This window comes from Montipora capricornis, chromosome 14 (assembly GCF_036669925.1).
Source record: "Montipora capricornis isolate CH-2021 chromosome 14, ASM3666992v2, whole genome shotgun sequence".
In the NCBI taxonomy this organism is placed as follows: Eukaryota; Metazoa; Cnidaria; class Anthozoa; order Scleractinia; family Acroporidae; genus Montipora; species Montipora capricornis.
In genome coordinates this window covers 15,751,759-15,773,404 of record NC_090896.1, presented here as the reverse complement: position 1 = coordinate 15,773,404, position 21,646 = coordinate 15,751,759, and the positions used below count along the sequence as shown (strand labels likewise).

The following is a 21,646-nucleotide window of genomic DNA, read 5'->3' as shown; positions in this document are numbered from 1 at the left end:
TTTTACTCGTCAATTTCAGACTGGGGGTTCAGGAGTCAGTGGGTTCACAAACATCAGAAAAAATTGCTTGCAGAAAAATTCTCCATACAAACCCAGAGAGACTACTTAACACCAAGAGCCCCAAGTAGGAGTCTCCATGCCCTTTAATTTCTTGAGTCCCTTCCGGAGAAGATTTATTTTTAGAATACTTCCAGGGGAGATACCACATTCCCACAGCTGAAGGAGCCAATCAAAGCAGATCATATCTCAACTAGGAAGTTTTTGAAAAATAAAATAAAAGGTTGACTTCATTGCCTTCACTGTAGTGTGGAGGATGGACGCTCCAGCCAATTTCAGTTCTGACTATAGGAATACAACCTCGCCAAGTAAACACCATTTCTCTGTTCCACCTATCACAATGTGTTACATGTATATGACCTTCTGTTGGTCATGAAATACTACGGTAATCTTTCTTCCAAGCATTCCTTCATCCCCTACAGCTGTCTGTAACAAATTTTATGACATGAGAGGGCAATGTACACGTAGGAGAGGAAGTGCAATTTAAGATAATCATTTATTTATTCATTTATTTTTTTTTCGGAAAATTACGGATTGAAATACACAATTAATTTTATTAATAATTCAATCTTTTGGATAAACTTACCAATAACACTTTGCACCATCCCTAAAGTAATAAAGGAAACTTCCGAGAGATGGATCACATTCTTCTCTTGTTTCTCCATCCTTATGTGAGATTAGTTCCCCTTTATACTCAGGAAGAAAAATCTCCTTTCATGAATGGTTTTGTGGTAAATAAGCCTCTTCCTCTAACATATCAAATCAAATTGGTCAAATTGAATGCAAGATAATATTGCAGTACTTAAGGAGCTCAGAGCACATAAGAAGTTTGATTGGAGTGCACAAAAGGTGAACAAGAGTTGCTAGAGGAATTAGCTTCTTGTCAGTGCTCTGTAAAGTTGTAAAGTGCAGGCCACAGATGGTTTTTAATCACATGATGAGACGGTCATATTGGTGCACAAAACAATAGCAAATTATTGATCACTGATGTTCTGCATTATAATAGAGTCAAGTTCCCAAAAGACTTTTTCCCTATCGTTCTGTGTACCAACATGGCTGCTGTGACGTCAGGTGAAAACCATCTATATCATATCCTGATGAACAATCAGTAAAAGCATTAAATTAAATTCAATTCTCTTATAACATGCTTTCACACAGACTTATCAAGGTAAAACATATCATGTAATGACAAATATTAAGGTGCAATGTGTTTACATCATGCAACAGATTACCTAATCTACAATTCAAACACTGAGCCATTGGCGTATAATTAAGCAGGTATACATTAGAAACAAAATAAAAATTAATATCATGTAGATGTGAAACAGCAAGTTGAAGTGACAATAGTTATGCAATAGGTCATGATCACATAACAATTGAGACTATTTACAACAAAATAACAAATAAAATAAGAGCTGGACAAGTAACAATAATATTCATTTACAAGCAATAGAGCGATTTTCAATTGAGTGTCGTAAAACCAAAACCAAAGTAATTACTTTAGCCAATCAGAAAGGACGGAGACAATCCGGTAAACCAATCAAGAATTGGAGTAATTACACGTAACCGACACAAAGCGCGGGAAAATGTCCACGCGCGAGCCACGATTGGTTTTGGTTTCACTTCTGATTGGTTGAAAAAGTGGCGCAAGAACTTTGAACCAATCACTGAGTGAAGTAATGCAAAACCAAAGTAATTATCTAATTACTTTCGACACTCAATTGAAAACCACTCTAACATGTGAAAAGGTCTAATTTAAGTTGCCGTGGTTAATGCGATTTTTGGAGTGGAGTTCATGCCTTTTGTTAAGGCCGTGCGGATTAGGTATAAATAATAACTATTGTGTCATCCAATAGGCTTCTCTGTAGTAGTAACTGGCCTAAATTGAAAAACACCAGAAAACAGTAAACTTACTGATCATGTTTCAACTGGTGTTAGCTAATAAATATAGCACACGAACGCTCTTTTGCTTCTTTTTTTTTTTTTTTTTTTGTCTTTGTTAGGTTTTGTTCCTTTCCAGTTAAGCGCCGATCAACTGGAAACTTCAACATCCCCTCCCCCCTTTTTCCGGGCAAACCACGGGCATTTAAACTTTTTAAGATTAGACTGTTCAAATTCCCGCCCCCTTGGACCAAAGTAGTATCCAAATGCCCTACCCTGTCGTCAGATTTGTCTGTCTGTCTCCAACTTTTGAAGACATTTTTTGTTAAGTTTCGATTTGATCGGCGCATTATAAATAATAATTATTGCCAGTTTGTATTACTTACCGACGTTTTTCGGATACGAGGCGCACTCGGTTGTAAGACGCACCTTTAACTTTCAAAATTGATGGCATTTACGTCACAAACTGAAAATCTCATCAAAATACTCGGTTCTAAGCCGCAATTTGGTTCAACTCATCGCTAGTTATGCTGTCTCAACTGAAGGTTGTAGTGTAGGTCAAGAACAGTGGAAAAATTCGCGACGAACGTTGGTGCGAGGCCACCATTTTGGAATCGCAGTAAGGGGAAGACTGGGACGAGTTTAACATACAAGATGGCAGCAAAGGATCAAACCTGGGAAAGAAGTTTCCGGTTCTCATCGTTGACAAATGCTTCCCCAAGAACCATCCATTGAACAAGATCTTCAATTGGCACACACTGAAACTGAGCTAATCTTGCATGCCAAACATGAAAACAATAATTGGATCCCACAACAAAAGAGTTCTTTCAGCATACACCACCCAAACACCTGGAGAACAGCATGACACATGTAACTGCGAAAGAAAACCAGAATGTCCGCTTGATGGTAAATGCCTCCAAACTAATGTATCTATCAAGACATTGTCACCTCCACTGACACAACGACTGAATCATACGTTGGACTAGCAACTAATTTTAAAGAACGCTTCAGAAACCACCATTCATCTTCATGCCAGCAAGCGAAACGAAACAGCTTTAGCTAAAGAAGATTATGAAAAGACGATATCAGCACTTTTTTAGTGTCAAAATTTGTTTTCACAATTTCCATCTGAAAGCTGAAAAGTTCGGTATTATCGTCTGTTTGTGCCCATTCTGTTGTTGGTTTTGTCATTCTCTTCTAAAGCAAAAACTTGTAAAAGATCAGATTTAATGACGATTGGCGATGTGACATATATTCCTAATTATCAACTGCGCAACTTTTTCGTTGAGAAAAGGATTAAAAGTGAGTTCGGTGGTTACGGCTGTTGTATCCGAGTACTAGTTGACCAAAAAATTGAGCAAATTGTACCTAAAATAACGTGGGTGACAAATTACTCCTTAATTTTGGCGCAAATTTTCAGCGTTAATTTATAATTTCACATGTGAAATTACTGTTGCTGTGGCAATTTTTGCTACAGTGCCAAAATGGCGTCCAGGTTTGAAAAAAACCCGCGTCTTACGAACGTAATTTGTAACCCATGATGTTAATAGTTAATCAAATGGTGTACTCGTGAAATTAGGGAATAATTTCACTTGCGTTTTCTCCAAAGTCAAATTATTTCCCTCGCCTGAAGGCTCTGGAAATTCAGTATTTGATTTTGGACAAAACGCGCGAGAAATTATTTCCTAATTTCACTCTTTATTACACCCATTTAGAAATCACTGGTGCACCTTGCAATGTGATTGGCTCTCAGCAGTGCGATTTATTCCCAAATCGGATTTTTTTTGCTCTGCATCGCTCCATTTCCCCAGCCAATGAGAATGGGCCACTAAAACAAAACAACCAATCAGATTTCAAGGCTTGTTTAAGGTAACCAATCAAATTGCAGGAAAATGAAAGACAAAGAAAATCATTGTGTGGCCAATTTTGCAACTTTTGTTCCCGACTGGATCAATAAAATTTTGGCACTGTCTAAAATCCTGTATTTTAGCGATTAAATAATTATTGTGTGATATCTAAATGGATGTAATAAAGTGGTAATGGAACTATGTGTCGTGCAATTTTGGTCTGAGATCATACTTGTGATTTCAAATCGAATTCGCGCTTAGCGCTCGTTTGATTTTGAAATCACACTTATGATTTCAGACCAAATTGCACTGCATTCAGTTAAATTACTGTTATTCACCAATTGATAACCCATACTAATAATACTCTATCAAGTGGAGAATAGTAAATACTATAACTTTTCAAGGTTTCAACTTTTACTCACAAATTGTAAACAACTTTTCCTTCCCGCCATCTCAGAGGTACAGAGGTTTCAGGTTACAGAGGTCTCAAAGGTTTGGCTGGCTTCACTCAGACGTTGAACTTCATCGACCGATAGATTTGTGTAAACGCAGCAGCTAAGGCAACATGACAAGGCCATGTAAGTCACGCTCCCCGTCGAGAGAGATTTCCCGCCAACACTTTGGGAAGATTGGCAAAGGAAATATCTGAGCCAAGATAACTAGCTAGAGCAAGAACTTAAATTATATTCTTGGGTTGCATGTCGCGCAAGTGAAAACATAAATCGCTTACCACTTACGAAATTGAGTCAAGAAATGGAAATGTTATAGAAGAGGAATAAATAAACAACGGGTCCAAGTCTCAGTGCTGTGCGTTGTTCCGTACTTGAGTTATTCGGCGAAATTTATTACTCAAATTTGTAGAGTTTAGTACGGAGGCGCCATGTTGGTGTACTGCTGAAGTACACCAACACAGCGGCCGGAAACCTGTAGAAACATCTGGAGTTTGGCTGTCTTTAACACTTTCTGCACAATAATGAGCTAGAAAACATTCGTATAGACACGTCTCCTAGTATATTGGCTGTTTAGGCCACAAAAACACGAGGGAAATAGATGTTTTTATGCAACTGGCATGTTTTTCGAAAGCTGTCAACATGTCACGCACTGTGAAAAACTCTGAAATTCAAACTGCTCTATTTTCGAAACGAAGCACGGTACCGAGCTGAAAACATGCAAACAGATATATTTTTAAAAACTCTTATAGCTGATCAAGACAAAAACTCAAAAGGCTCTTTAGTTTTGTAGTTTCTTTTTGTGACGTCACGTGCAACCCAAGAATAGCCTGACAAGCCACAAGCAGTAATCTCCACCACAGTCACCTAATTAAACCATGATCAGTGAGCTTCACCGCTCAAATGGTTGCTTCCTAAGCAGTAGTGGAGATTTGAGAGAGGTTATATGTGTTTGGATAATATACAATTTCATAAGGATTTAAAAAGACCCCTCGAGCTAACGAAAAAGGAAGAAGAATCATTCTTGGAAGCAGAGTTAGTATGCCAAAAACTGGATGCAACGACAATTATAAATTACAACCTGTACATGTAAAACGAGCTGTTATTAAGGTCGATCACCGGTGACAACATTTGCAAGGATTGCACTTTTTGTGTGAGACAATAGCGAGGCTGCAAGAATTTGATCGGATATTTGTTAACTAGAGATCAAGAAATAAACTGATAATCGCGGGAGAACGCGTTTTTTAAAAAAATAATTGTCCTGGCAATTCAGGTTGATGCATTGTTACGAGGCTATAACACTACTTTCCTTATACGGAACCAAAATTTCAGGAAAGAAAACAGATAATAACCGCGACCTTAGGTATAAGCCTGCAGCTTTATCGCTTCACATCAACGGGCCCTTTACTTCTATGAGATACAGAGAACTAATTAGTACGATTATCGATCACATAAATAAGATCTAAAAACTAAACTCCACCATCCTTGAAACCAGGTCCGGCAAGCAGAATAAATGAAATTTGGAACGGATTATGCCACTCAATTCCCTGTTAATAACGCTTAATACTAAGGGATATTTTGGTTCAAAGCGATATAGTTCACCCACGAAGCACAGACGCCAACAAAGGGGCCGACCATTTAACTCTTGAGGGGGGGAGGAAGGGGGGTGGGTGACTTTGAAAAAAAATTTCCTGCAAGGGCTTGTTGGAAGAAAAAAAATGCAGGCATCACAAATGAAATAGAAAAAAATTCTTGCACTGCTGCAAGCAAGAAAAAAAAATGTTGCAAAGCTATTTCATCATTCCTGGGGGGCTTTACGAAATCCCAGCAAAACTGCAACCATTCCAGATAATCTGCAAGCCAGCAAGCTACTCTGGTTAGCCTATTAAAATAACAAAGTGACATTGATTGGCCTAAATAACACTCTGGTTAGCCTACAGTTAGCTTAGGTAGCTTGCGGTTTGCCCTTATAATGGGATAAGGGATTTCTTGCTTGCTCAGTTCACATGGCACCAAGTCATAAAATAACAAAGTGACATTGATTGGTCTAAATAACACTCTGGTTAGCCTACAGTTGGCTTAGGTAGCTTGCGGTTTACCCTTATAATGGGATCAGGGATTTCTGGCTTGCTGGCTCGCACTGTATCCAAACTCACAAGCAGTAATGGAGGTAAATTTTTCTATTTGAAGAATCAAGTCTTATTAGACATAGAAAAATAATTTGTTCGTTTTTAATCTTTTCAACTGAAGCATTTTCAAGTAATTACTTTCTATTGAAATAATTATACGGTTTTTGCAATACTAGAGCTATTTTTCAAATTAGACCATGATCAACTAACTTTAATTCTGCTTTCACATTTGTTTTGGAGATTTCAGTCCACTTTTAAATTGTAACTAATGCTTCTAGTAGTAATTACCATGCTATGAGCATTTCTGAACTGCTTTTTGCTATTTTTACCTTTTTTTTTTAATTAAGAAGCTAAACATTTTCAAATCTACCTTTGGAGCATCACTTTATAACATGAGAATATTGTTATTAGGTAATATTAAATGATTCTAAAGAATGACATTCCGAAAACATGTCGCTATACAAGAATGATTTTGTATAGCTTTGATTTTAAGGTTTTGCAGCTCCATATATTAGAACTATTACTGCAATAACCACAATGTAAATGTAAATACACTCTGTAAATGTAAACACGACACTTTTTTAAGGAAAAAAAAGCCTGCAGAGAAATGAGGAGAGAAAAAAATATATCCTGCAGAGCATTTAGGTGGGAAAAAAAAGTGTCCCAATTTAAGTCTAAGCATTTGCTACCTATTTTCAACAATAAGGTAAGGGTAAAGGTTAGCGTTATTTTTAGCTTTGGGTAAATGCAGCAGTTAATCTTCACTTAAAGAGCAGCCTTTGGGGGACACTTTGTGACATAAATTGTTTGTATTCTGAGACACAAGTGATGTTGAAGTTGGCTAGAAGAGCAAGGGGACACTTCGTGACGCTTATTGAAATCCGCGTGCGTCTAATTAGGACGCACCTGGACATATCTCAGTTTGCTAGAAAAAAAATTGCTGACCAGAAATCACCCACCCACCCTCCCCTCTCAAGAGTTAAATGGTCGGCCCCTAAACCAGAGTGGCACGATTCATACAACCAAGAAAATGGCGCCTGCATATCTTATTGTGTTTAACTGACGCAAGTTTTGACCCGTAAAAGCCATATAGGTTCACCTATGCACAGTCTTGGGGAACTGTGGGGTCTGTTCAGAATCTGGGGACATTTTTGAGTCCCTCGTAAAATGTCCTCGCAATTGAGTGATTTTTACTATTGGGGAAACGTGTTATTCGTGATTTCGTTTTACTCAGGTTTGGAAAGTCTTGGAATTTTCTTTATAGTTATGTCGTGAAGATCGTAAATTAACTTGTAGTTTAAATTAGCATGCGAAGATGAAATCAATCAGTTCAATACAATAAGATATCCAGGGACAACATGACAATAGATTTTACGAGAATTGACATTTTCAATGTCTACGGATACCCACCATTGAAAAGTTTTTTTCAGATCATAACACTGGGCAAGAAAAAGGGTGGCAAATGCGATGAAAAAGTAAGAAAAATGGACATTTTGACATCAGAGGGAAAAACGCATAGCTGAAGTGAAAGGCACCGTTTATGAATCAAAACAAAAAGATCAAATACTTTGACGGTAGCGAAATTCATGACGTTCTCGTTGCCGTCGGTGTTCCTTCTAAATTCGAAGCTTTTCAAGGTTAGGTTAGCAATACCAGTTCTTTTAGTAGTTTTTTTAAAGTTCCATCCAGCTTCCATCAATACTTTCTTTGACGGTCAATACTGTAGACTGGGGTGATGAGCGGCAATAAAAGCAAAGAGACGCCAGTGCTCGGTAAGAAACAGCTCCTCGTGGCAAACCACATAAAGAGGGAACACCAACCTCGGCTATGTCTGGAAAGAGATCAACCAAACGTGCGATGTCCTCTTTGCTTAGTGATATTCCCTCCACGCACATCGCGAAAATCTCGTGCTTTTGAATGGCACAAATGATGGACTCAAGACCCACCTTACAAAAAGCTAGTCTAAGAAAACGCAAGGACGAAAAAGAGGCATTGCTAATTCCTCTGTAAGTCAAATTTTCACAGCCGCCTACGTTTAATATTCCTAACGAGGGTATGCTTCCGGTAACAAAAACTAGATGGCTGTCATCCAACATTGTTTGGCTCAAGTTGAGCTCCGCAATGTTAACAGCTCGAATAACTGGATATTTACAAAGTTCACCTTTCATTTTTGCCATGTTAAGAACTGTCAGTCCAGCACAGTTTTCCACTATTTTGCAGAATGTTGCCCAGGTTGTTTTTGCGCCACTTAAATCAATAGAGCGGAATAGACTAGGCCTCCATTGGACTGCTATGAGAAAGTTATCCACTGTCTCCTTTGATGTGTTCTGTGCTTTTACAACGGAGAATTCATGATTTCTTGCGTACTTAATCAGAGTTTTGTCGTAAGAAATTTGCAGCCAAGCCTTGCACACTAGAGAAGCGGTTCTTCGAACAAATTTGTAGGGTAAATATGAGAAAACGTGAAGTATGATGCTTTGAGGCAAGGTATCCATTTATCTTCAGACAAGTAGCTACGAAATTCATTCACGTATAAGGCCATTTAAGTGACAGTCTTATCACGTAGATTTAAGAGTTGCTAATGCTGTCAGATTCTCAGGTCCCACCAAAGAAAAGTATCTGTTTGAATTTTTGGTCTAAAGATCTAAAAAAGCAACTGTGTATTACAAGTGAGGCAGCAAATTATCAATGGAACTTTCTTTCTGAAACGACTTATCAAAGCACTGCAATACCCATTCAAGGAACCCTTATCATACTTCAAAAAGGGAATGGAACTCAGTATCTTGAGACGACAACTTGATCTTTTGATATTCTAAAACAACAACATTTGTACTTACCTTAATGGATTTTTGGATTCTTAAATAAAGCAACACGTTTTTCACGTCCTTGATAATCGTGCCAGTTTCTCGTTTCCCCACCAAAGAAAAGAACCTGTTTTACATGATGTTTGGTCTCAAAATAAAAGTAACCAACTGCGAGGAACAAACTAAAAGGCACATTATCAAAGAAAGTTTTGTTCTCCAACGACCTATCGAAGCACAGTTGTTTCAAACCGAGAATAGCATTTTTCTCAGCACTACGATGCTGCGGCTAATTCACAATAATACAATGACTGCATAGACTTGTCAAATAGGAGGAAAAAGTACGTATCTTAATACAGCATTTTCAGATGTCAAACAAAAACTAGTGACAATAGGTAATAAAAGACTTTTTTCTTTCTTTTAACCTTAACTGACCCTTTTAAGATTAGTTTGCTGAATAGTAGGCATCTTCTTTAAGTTCGTTTATGCTACCGTTTTTCTCTTATTTAAGTCGTTTTCTTTCAAAGACAGCCGTGCAGCAATAAATATTGTTAACCGCTTAGCAAAACAACCCCCGCACTCACTGATAGTGCGAGAAATTTAAACGTTCAAACACTGACTTTTCATAAGAGTTTGTAATGACATTATATCGAGTTTGCTAGCTTATCCTTTACGCAGTCATATGGATCAAGTTGAAAAAAAGGTACAATATGGCCATACTTTGTCTAGAACATTACTTTGGCATGACGTTTTCGCAAGTTGAATCTATTAGCCTCAGGCTACGAGGAGTGTAACTGAGACCCCATAATCACGACTCTATTTGCAGTAAGTTAATGGGTACACACATCATATCGCTTTTTCAAAAGATTCCCGAAAACTCTTTCCCGCTTAATTACTTTTTTGGCAGATGTTTGTCAGATACTCCCGTTTTCACTATTGTAGACGCCACAAGACAATATTTCGCGCGCATTTTTTTCGTCATGATTTTGGCGGGAAGTAGGTCGGATATGGTCTAATGACTCTGCCGAGAGAGAACATTATTTTTGAAAAAAAAAATAGAAAAAATGCGCAATGAGAATTTGTCAAAAGTGTTAAATCTAGACAGCTCAGAATTTTTTTGCCTAATTGTCTCCTTGCGTCCGTCCTATATAGAGGTAGAGGATATTTTTGTTTGGTCCAATTTTCGCTTTAAAGCCAAAACCTTTAGTAGAACCCATTTACTGAAAACTAACATTAAGAAAATTGCCTGGGATGACAATTGCATTTCGTATTACCACGTTGTTGTGCACATCTGAATAAACATTCCGATAAGAGTAAAATGACCCTACGGTCGCAGATAACTTAGTGGGGACTCACATCATATCAGTATGCCAAAAGGTTCACATCAGTCTGGGAGAGGGTCTATATTTTTACCACGGCAGGGTAGCCTTTCAGTTACCTGTGGAGAAACAGAATCGATAAATGAAAATTAACACTAAAAACCAAAGTAGTAATAAAGTTGCCACCGATATCATGGGGTTTACGTTTTTAAATATTCGAAGAACTACTGCCACAAGCCCACTATATTAGATTTCAACTACATCTTACAAAGGCGTTTTTAAGAGTCAAATGACACCAACACGCAATGAATGTCCTCTTCTTTCTTTTACTTTTCACGGACCTCTCTAAGATAGTTTGCAGCAAAATCATGGGCAACCATACCATTTCTTGGTCGTCAGCTGATGAGAACCTTTAACTTCATGTTATTTGAGAAGTTTACTTTCAGAAGACAAAAGACCAATTCGGCTAACGCAATGTTGTACCCAAATCAAATCTCTTGGGGTTAAGATTCTTTGTGTATTGCATTTGCATGAGTACCTTGACTTTTACTTCAATTGGGACCTTAAAACTGGGCATTAAGTTGGCATCTTAGGCGGCTTGTCTACACGAAAACGATCTTCTCCCTTTGTTTTGTCTATCACGTGCTAACTATTTTTCTTTAATTTTGTATGTCAGTAAATTCAGTCGTAACCGTTCCATCGAAAAGAATTCTAGTTCCCAAAAAAAACAAACAGGCAGCTAATAATTGTCTAGCAAAAATGAGAACGGCGCCGAGAGAATTCTGTCTACGCCGAGACAATTCTGTTTACGCCGAGCTGCAGCAATGACCCTTTGCAGACCTTTGCATCCGGCATGAGGTATTAGCACAAAACGGTGCTTTCAAACAGTCATGAAAATACTTGCTACATTTCATCCACATGATCTTATGGCAATTTTCATAACGGTTTTGAACATTTTCCCCTGAATGTTTAATTCAGAGGAAAATGTTCAAAACCGTTGAGCAGATACAACGCCATTTCAATGATGAGTTTTGCGCCATTTTAACCATTTTAATTTATACGGCATGCATCAGTGCATGCAGATAAAGAATTCAGATAGCAAGTATTTCTTTCGATCGCTTCATAGGGAAAAATCTTTCTCTTTTTAGTTTTACAAGGGTCATTTGATTGTACTGATTGAATCCTAAGTTCTCCACGCTACACAATAAGTCTAATAAGTTTGTCTTTACATGCTATGCTAAGTATTCACACTAAATCATGCGAAAGGCATATCTCTCTCTGCGTTAGATATACAGAGAATATATGAGTAAAATGAAAAGAACCATAGAAAGCGAAAACAGAGATGAACAACAACATACCTTTCAGCGAATGATTCAACATCACCGCATGATATCGTGTTTTGATATGAGGTGCCCGTAAAAGGTCGTAAAATGGTTCAATGCTTAAAATTAGGAGTGTTTAATGACTCCATAATCAATTGGAGATAAGTTAATGGGGACATACAGTGCTTGCGGCATTTTCCGTCGCATTCTTTGTTTTTATCGTTTGTTTCATTTTACAAGAAAACACCTCGCGCGAGTTTCCCTCGTCTCGCGGGAAGCAGTTTTGCTGTCATTGACTTCGCGGAGAGAGATAGAGTAGTCCGCCGTGTTTTTGAAAGCAAAAGATGCATGTAACTAAATAAACTAAAGAGCAATGAGATTTTGTTACTAGACTTCTGTTGAATCTGGAAGGTTGACATTCGGCTTTATCTTTCCGTCGCCTTCGTTTAAGAACGGATGTTTCGTTTGGTCGTGGCCTCTAAGTAATGACTTACAAAACAACGAGATTTGACTTACGTGTAAGACTTACAAAACATCTCAATTTTCTAAAATTGGCCATAAAAGCGTCCATTCCTCATTACCAGTTTACTTTACCAAAATAAATAAACGATCAGCAGTCAGAGAGTACAGGGAGAGGAAAAATGGCGCCATTAGCTCCCTTGTATTGCACTTTCTTCCTGTCTAAGTTTTGCATGGGGTGACTTGAATCATATGTATCACCTACAGACATTCTACCTTTCTTACCTGTTATTTCAATCCTCTCCAAAGTGTTGAAACTGCAGGCACGTCAAGAAATAAGCCTGTAGAATAAAGATTATTGGAAAATCTCATCTCTTAACCCGCTGAAATGTTTCATTAGTCTAGATTATCGTGGTTATTATTATTATTTTCCAATGCCTTTTATATTAATACAGAAATGTTATTATCGTTGTTGTAGTTGCTTTTCTTAATTGCCGGAAAAAAATTAAGGTTTTGTTTTTGTTTGTTTGTTTGTTTGTGTAAACACAGTTCATATAGATGAGCTGCTTATGAAACCCGGAGAGAGAACAGTACTGTCGCACTTCATGTTAACTTGACCGTGACTTACCATGCACTGTTGTCCTCGGTTCTCAACTGAATTTTGAATAAATTAATCGAAACTATTGATTGGCTTTCTTTTAGAAAAATCGCGTGGTTTGTGCATGGTTAGGGCCAAAACAGAGAACAAAGTTGAACAAGTTTGTTCACTGGTATGCTAAGTGACCTTTCTAGACAAGGGCATAAGCTTTCCTCAAGCTATCCTATCCCTTTAAAATTACTTACTTTCAACTGTCGTTCCCCTGCTTTGGTATAGGATCTGTATGTGTTTGCTGAAGGAACGTTAAACATTGTGCCAACAGATATTCAACATGTATACAGATTGCTATTCAAAGTTTATAGCGATGTGACTTTCCAGAGGAGACAAGAGATCCTCGCGTATCGTCACAAACTCGAAAATTCACCACTCGTCTGGATGTAATTCAATTCTGAAATTCGAGAATTCCGTACAAATGAAAACGCAAGAAACGTGTTGTAATACCTCGCACAAAATAAAAGCGTTTTTAAGCGTGACTGCTCTTGACATGTATTACAATAAATCAGATGACTTAAAGTCTCGATTCAAGGCGCATACTTTTTTGAATCGATTGCATGCTGATGAATACAATGTGTCTGCACTCCCTTTAATAATCGGCTTTACGTGACGCCACCAGTCGGTGCGTTTTTTTAAATAAAGATACTTTAAATATGTCAGTCAACCATTGTTAAATTGTGTCCGATGAAAACCGATTTGTGCATGCGCTATAAATTGCTTATCAACAGCCTTGATCAATTTTGTGTTACCACAATGAAAGGAACGTCTGCGTCGAGCGTAATATATAGCCGTTCACCAGAACGTTTTGTCAGGATCGGTAAGAGGCCTCTTAGGAGGGTTCCAAGGTTTGCATCAATGCGCGGCAGCGTAAAGTGGGTTTGGGCCCGGTGCAAGTCCTCCCATGCAACTGATCTAGGGAATTCCGCTCTCAAGCTTTGCGAAGTTGGTGAGTTGCGCCACCACGTAGGTCATTGAGATGTCCGGAAGGACCGTTCATTTTTCACCTCAAATAAAATTTAAGTGGTTCGTTTCTTCCCCTTGCACAAGCAGGGGGCATGGCATAGTGTCGCTGTGTTAAATTTGATTACAGTCAAATCTTGGAAATATGCGACAAATATATATATATATAGTTTGAAGGGACCAAGGACGGACAACTCCTAGGTGACATTTTCATTGGGAGAAAAACGTTTTATGCCCTGAGCGGGATTTGAACCCACGTCTCCCTGATTACCGGTTGGATGTGATCACCACTACACTATCAGAGCAACCATGCTCGTTACATGGCCAATCTAGATAGCGAATGGTAATTAAGTGGTCATCCTGGGCCCATGTTTTTCCCAACCAGAACGATGACTCACAGGCGGACGATATATATATACTTATCTTAAGGTATCTTAAGGTCTCTGTCATTACCACAAAAATTGACATTGATATTTTACTCTTATTTCAAGCTATCTCAACTCGTGAGAAAAAGTGGTTTTTCTCACGCATGCAGGGCCTTCCCCTGACGTGCTAGAGAGAAACCAATGGATGCGCCATCAAATGCTGCAATAACTTCTGGGGGTTAGGGGGGAATAGCTATTTCCGGGGGGGAGATATCACCAAAAAAAAACTGCCTTCTCTCACGTATACAGGGCCTTCCCCTGACGTGCTAGAGAGAAACCAATGGTACCACGAGATTCGCCATCAAATTCTGCAAGAACTTCTGGGGGTTACGGGGGAGTAGCTATTTCCGGGAAGGAAATATCGCCAAAAACTGACTTTTCTTACGTATGCAGGACTTTCCCTGGGCGTGCTAGAAAGTAACCAATGGTACCACGAGATGCGCCATGATTAGGATTAGGGAGACCACACTCAAAACCGGGGGAAGTTAGACCCTAAAAACCACTTTTCCTCACGTGTGTACAGTCTTCCAGAGGCCGTTAAAAGTGAAACGGACCTTACCACGAGATGGGCCATCTCCTGAGGAATCTTCCTGGCGCGGTCTCGGGTCACCCGGACCCAAACGGGGGGAGTTAGGCCCGAAAACGAAAAACAAGTTTTTCGAAGATAACTCCCCCGGGATTTAGAATTTGGCCAATCCAAGGGCACCGTGAGGAGGGTCTTCGGAGGGTGCGTCTGATGAGCATAAAGCAAAGTCCGGGGGGCCATTTTCGTGTCAAAACAGGGGTGCTCTTTGGCCTCTGAGGTCCACAGGTCGATTCGCCCCGGGTCGAAACTGGTGCGAAAAGTTGTTGGGCAATAGGGTCTAGGCGCATGAGGAATGGGGTCCCAAGGGAATAAAACGTAGGAATGTTAAAGACAAAAGACTGTGCACAGGGTGCCCACCTTAACACAGGATGCCCATATTTCGTCACGTGATAGATCTCGTTGAGACCTTTCCAACGGTGTATGGTATTATGGGATATCTCCATGGCAACCTGAAATAAGCTTTTTCCATGATTTGGCCGTGCAGATCCAGTGGTAGATTAACTCCTACACAGGATTTGAGGCTCTTCAAGAGTCGACTGGAGAGGTGGTCGTGAAATTTGACCGTTGGATTTGAGCTACGAAGCTGAAACTTGGCACGCACCTGTGTACGGCCTAGAAGGTAAGGCCAAGAAAATATGGGGGAGACTGGACAAAACCGGGGGGAGTTATGGCCAAAAAGCGTTTTTCTTACTTACGCAAAGCCATCCTGTGAGGTGCTACAAGGAAACCAATGGTATCACGAGAGGCGCCTTGTGATTCTGCAACTACTTCTTGGGCTTAGAGAGACCACACTCAAAACTGAGGGGAGTTAAACCCGAAAAACCACTTTTCCTCATGTGTGTACAGTCTTCCAGAGGCCGTTAAAAGTGAAACGGACCTTACCACGAGATGGGCCATCTCCTGAGGAATCCTCCTGGTGCGGTCTCGGGTCCCCCGGACCCAACCGGGGGGAGTTAGGCCCAAAAAAGAAAAACAAGTTTTTCGAGGATAACTCCCCCGGGATTTGGAATTTGGCCAATCCAAGGGCACCGTGGGGAGGGTCTCTGGAGGGCGCGTCTGATGAGCGTAAAGCAAAGTCCGGGGGGCCATTTTCGTGTCAAAACAGGGGTGTTCTTGGGCCTCTGGCGTCCACAGGTCGATTCGCCACGGGTCGAAACTGGTGCGAAAAGTTGTTGGGCAATAGGGTCTAGGCGCATGAGGAATGGGGTCCCAAGGGAATAAAACATAGGAATGTTAAGGACAAAAGACTGTGCACAGGGCGCCCACCTCAACACAGGATGCCCATATCTCGTCACGTGATAGATCTCGTTGAGACCTTTCCAACGGTGTATGGTATTATGGGATATCTCCATGGGAGCCTGAAATAAGCTTTTTGGGTGATCTGCTGTGCAGATCTCGTAGTAGTTTTACTCCTACACAGGATTTGAGGCTCTTCAAGAGTCGACTGGAGTAGTGGTCGTGAAATTTGACCCTCGGATTTGAGCTACGAAGCTGAAACTTGGCACCCACCTTTGTACGGCCTAGAAGATAAAGCCAACGGAATATGGGGAAGACCGGACAAAACTGGGGGGAGTTATGGCCAAAAAACGTTTTCCTCACTAACGCAAAGCCTTCCTCTGAGGTGCTACAAGGAAACCAATGGTATCACGAGATGCGCCTTGTAATTCTGCAACTACTTCTTGGGGCTAGTGGGTCCCAGCTGAAAACCAGGGGAAGTTTTGGCCCAAAAAGTGTCTGTCACCTCTCCCATGTGCAGAGCACTCCATGGGGACGCTGGAGCGAAACCCATGGCACGGCCTGATGCGCCTGGTCATCGCGCATCTTTGTAGCGGGGTCGGGGGCCCCTGCTTTCCGGTGGGGGGACGTTTCAAGACAAAGACCCGCTTGGTCTCCTGCAAGACTTGAAAAAAAAGGCCCCTCCACCGCCCTGGGTTACGTCCATAAATTCGAGGATCATAACTTTACTTGATTTCATATCTGCAGTTCAGTATACGATTCATTTCATACACCATTTCGTTCATTGACAGTATTTATTTGACAACATATTACGATTTGGCAATACGTACTAAGATTTCTGCGTCAAATGATCTCACTGACCTCGAGTCTCTTGTTAATCGCGAGCTTGGCAACTTCAACGAATGGCTTAAGGCCTGTGTCTTTGAACATAAAAAAATCAAACTTTGTCATCTTTCGTCCCCGGCAAAAGAATATGCCCTTCATACCTAGGATTGGAATTCTCGACTCCGTGACTAACACCTCGCAAACCTTGAAATGAAAGATTATTTCAAATACCTTGGCTTGCTGATTGATTCAAATCTTTCATGGAAATATCACATAGAATCTATCTGCCACAAAATCAGCAAGTCGATAGGAATTATAGCCAAGATTCGACATTATGTCCCACGTCGTGTTTTACTTTCAGTGTACAACTCATTAATTGTCCCTTACTTAACTTATGGTATTTGTGCTTGGGGTAATTGTGCCTTGAAATTTCAAAGAAAGATCGTAACTCTACAAAAACGGGCCTTACGTCTTATTTACTTCTGTAAGTCTAAGGAACACGCCGTACCCTTCTTTCTCAAATCAAATTGCCTTCCCCTACCTAGCCTATTTTCCAGATATTGTAGCTAGTTATTGTATGATATCAACAGACAGACAGCACCAGTTAGTATACTCAATCAGTTTGTTAAAACATTGAGAACTTGTTGTAATTGAGATTTACAAGGTTGTTCTGAAATTTACCTGGATAATGACAGTAAGATTAGGATTTTGCCTAAAAAACCTTGAAAGAATTAAAGAGGAGAAACCTTTAAGATTTTGCAAGATGTAGTCAATTTACCAAGAGTTTTTGGCGGATTTTCCAAATGACTTACTGAGATTTGACTGGGATTTCCTAACAAATAGATCCTGAGATTTACTAAGATCTACCGAGACATACGGGATTTAAGATCATGATTGGATTTACGAGCTCAAGATGTAGTAAGGTTATTATGATATTCCAAGGTACTGTTTCCTAAATACAGAGCTATACACAATAAAGCAAGATATACTGGGATTTATTAAGATATACATGATATTTACACACATATAGCGAAAATGATTCAGTTTTTTAAATTTGCCATGATATACTGAGATTCACCTATGGATATCAAAATATAATGTGATTCTCTAACAAATAAAGGAGATTTACAGGCTTACACTGATATTGACGGTTTTACCAAGATGTATAAAAAGGTCATGAGATATGCCAATATTTACAAAGATAAACTGGGCCTTACAACGTTATAGTGATATTTACAGAGACATTTCCCAAGATATACTGAGATTCACGAAGACATAGACCAATTGCATAAATGGCGCCCAAATTTGAGTAACAATACTTTGTACATCCTTAGCCTCGTGTTTATGTTTCAAGAAAAAAGGATTTTTCTCATGAATGTCAGCCTAAGGATGTATCAAGTATTGTAATTCAAATTTGGGCGCCATTTATGCAAAGGGTCTATTGAGATTATTTTAAGGTTGACTGAAACCTTTTTAACCTTCACTGAGTTGTATTAAGATATATAATCATTATTAATTAAAACGAGATCTAGGAGACCTGAGGAAATAAAGGATGCATCACCAGACTCCATAATTTGAAAGATTGTGAGATAAAACTGGTGTCATTTTTGGTTTTTATTATTTACATTGCATGAATTATGTGCTGCCCCTCTAAGAGCCCCTGTAAAATGACAATGATCTCTTACCTTTTACTCTTTGGAGTTGACGCCAAAGCTTTTTTTCACAAATATGGCAATCATAACTAGCATCAAATAGTTTTTCATCTTTCTTGCTTGGTAAATTTCATTGTTTTTTTAAAAGTATTTCTTTTCTTCAACTTAACAAAGATATCAGCAACATTGTCATCTTTACTCATTGCAGAATAAAGAATCAATTTAAAATTAATACCAGAAGGACCAACAGCATAAAAACAAAATCCGGATTGATAAGCAAATGAATGGCTTTTTTTGGGTTTCCTTCACAATGTTAAGGAACACTGTAAAACATTCAGAATCTGCATAAATTACTAAAGGTACTTTTATTACTTTTGACTTCTTTTTGATAATTTTGGAAATTAATTTTTTTTAATATTTAGTTTGACAACAGCAAGACCATTTCCTTTACAATATTCAAAGTGTTTTTTAAAAATATCTCTTTAAAAAAATTCATCTGGCAATCAAACAGTCTAGGAACGTTTTTAATGAATGAGTAATGCAAATTTTCTCATTTTCCTTCAGAATCAGTTAAAAATAATAAATCAATTGAGTTATTTTCCGCAAATTCTTTGATTGAGTTATATAATGGAAAACATGTACCCTTCCAATGTTCATTTAATCCAAATACATTAATTAATTGGTGGTAAAATTTCATGGTTTTTCTAATTTTGGGATGTCCTTAATAGCAAGTGGAAAGCTTATTAGGCTGAAAAGTCTAAATCTGTTTTGTATTTTAAATCTGTTATTCTTTCTTCACCATTTTCCTTTGGGTAAAAACGACGAAAAATAGCCCATTTAAAACAACAAATGATTTGCATGTTAATAACTGCCTTTTTTGCAAACAGACTAATTTTCGACTTAGGATTTCGAGTTGGATTTCGAGTTGGATTTTCGAATTGGATTTTCGGGTTGAATTTCGAGTTGGATTTTCGAGTTGGTCACTGTAAATTAATGGAGACTGCAGACTAGGGGTAAAATGCAGACTAAGGTTATAATGTAACTGTTGAAAAAAAAAAAAACCTTTTAGAAGAGCTAACCTTAGGCCTAATTAGACCTAAAACAATATTTAGGCTAAACTCAAAAATCCAACTGGAAAACCCAACTCGAATTCCTAACTCAGTGAATTGGCACCCTTCCTTTTTTACTGCAATAAATTTTGGTAAAGGATTTATTTCATGCGTATGTATTTTAAAACTAAGGATTTTTTTCAAACTTGAGATTACTCAATCCTAATTCTGTATTAATTTCTTTTTCTGTTACTTTTTTGTATTATGTTTTAATAAAAGATCACTTTCATTTATTTCGTTATAATTAGCTTTTGAATTTCAAAATGTATAAAATATTGTTTTTCTAAGTGTCTTTGTTTAAAAAAAAAAAAAAATACCATTTCCACACTAACTACAACTTTAATATTTTTGTGCTCCACAGGCTATTTCCACTCTTGCCTGCTAGCCACTGGCGCTGGCTCCTGTTTTCATGATCTGCAGTCCACCTCTTCCCTTTTTTTCTCAACTGGTTCTAATTCAATAAAACTGATTTGATTTTTAATTTTCCACTTTAACTCCTTTTGTACTTACGTCAACATTTTTCAATTCAAATTTAACTCTTTTAGACAACCTTTTAATGCAGATTTTTATGATACTTTTTATTTCTTTTCCATCTTCTCCGACTTTGGTGGTACAATACCAGCAATTTTACAGAATTCTTCAATTTCCGTACTACTTTTTTTTTATGAAATTTGGGTTTTCTCTCATTTTTTCTAAAATATTACTTATCTGATCATTTTTTTAATGTTCAAGTTCTTCTATTTGTCTTTGTTCTTTTCCAAGTCTTCGTTCTCTAAATTTTTAATAGTTCATTTTAAAATTATTTTGTGACATTTTCTTTATCTTTTTTAAAACCCTTTTATCTAGTTATTGTTTCGTACCCACACCCTGCTAGCTGAGCCTTTCTTAGCTCGATGAGAAAGAAAGAACTCTGCAGAAATGATGTTAAGTCTTTATTAAGTATGTTGCTTGGAGACAGTTTCAAACCCAGGCCAAGTCTCCATCGCACTTCAAGACGCCATGTTAATTTTCATACTGAAGGCTCGATTTTGACCTTGACCTTGTCAAAAATATGATCCGCGCGTTGCCTAAACCGGTTTCACCAGAGTGAATAGCTCAGAAAGTTGGACTGCTGCGACCTAAAAGACTATACACGTTTTCTGCAGCCTCTCTTTCTCACCCTCAGGTGAGTTTTTGAGAGGCTCTTCTCGCAGGGTGCATACCCATTGCTACGCTTCCCTTGCCTGTGTTCTTTATCCCCGCTTTTTTTCACACTATTCATAATACCGAAAAAAAAAATTGTATAAAACAAACAACTCTCAGAAAATCCACAGTATCAAAAAATTGGCGAAAACACAAAAATCATAAAAGCGAAAATCATAAAATAAGCAAAAGAACTGTAAAAACACCCAATAACAAACCGAATTTCTAAAACCATTTATCTACTACGCGCATCTTCCAGGGTTTGCTGCAGGAGGAACATTCTAATCCATGGGGAGCAGTGGCAGAAAAACAAGTTACAGAATAGAGTGCGGGGCGTTCCCCTGAAGAGATGAAGCCAATGGCTTTCCAGAATAGCGCTCGTAATTGTGCATCGTCCTGGCCTAAAATCAGGGGGTGGCTCATCCAGGTGCGGGGAACCCTCCACAAAAAACCAGTTTGGCTATAGAGTGTATGGCCTTTGGTCACCACCCCAGGAACTCCAGAATGCAAAGGAATCCCAGGATGAATATGATACCATCTTGAACGTCAGTGAGAGGTCTCTCACGTGGCAAAACGACGAACGACTTCGGACAGGCTCTCACCACCTTTGAACGCTTCAAAGGAGCATTTAATACATCATTCGGGGATCAATCCTGTAAATCACTCGAGTGATGACACGGCTGGGGTTTTTGAGGACATCATGAAGGTAGACGATTCGTTTGCTCCATATTTTCTTACCCATGGTGCTCCGCACG

The 21,646-nt window shown here is 38.8% G+C and overlaps 1 long non-coding RNA gene across 3 annotated transcripts; it reads right to left on the bottom strand.

The window, feature by feature from the left end:
- Positions 1-701: 701 nt before the first annotated feature.
- Positions 702-13,456, bottom strand: LOC138033161 (uncharacterized). Of its 3 annotated transcripts, none has more exons than XR_011128582.1 (6): positions 13,108-13,456; positions 12,550-12,605; positions 9,201-10,602; positions 4,208-4,403; positions 2,613-2,812; positions 702-804 (listed from the first exon to the last, which is right to left on the bottom strand). It is a non-coding gene; the product is annotated as an uncharacterized lncRNA (long non-coding RNA). The 3 variants fall into 3 exon arrangements; XR_011128584.1 differs by having other exon boundaries at positions 10,521-10,602; XR_011128583.1 differs by having other exon boundaries at positions 705-804; positions 2,325-2,812.
- Positions 13,457-21,646: the final 8,190 nt, after the last annotated feature.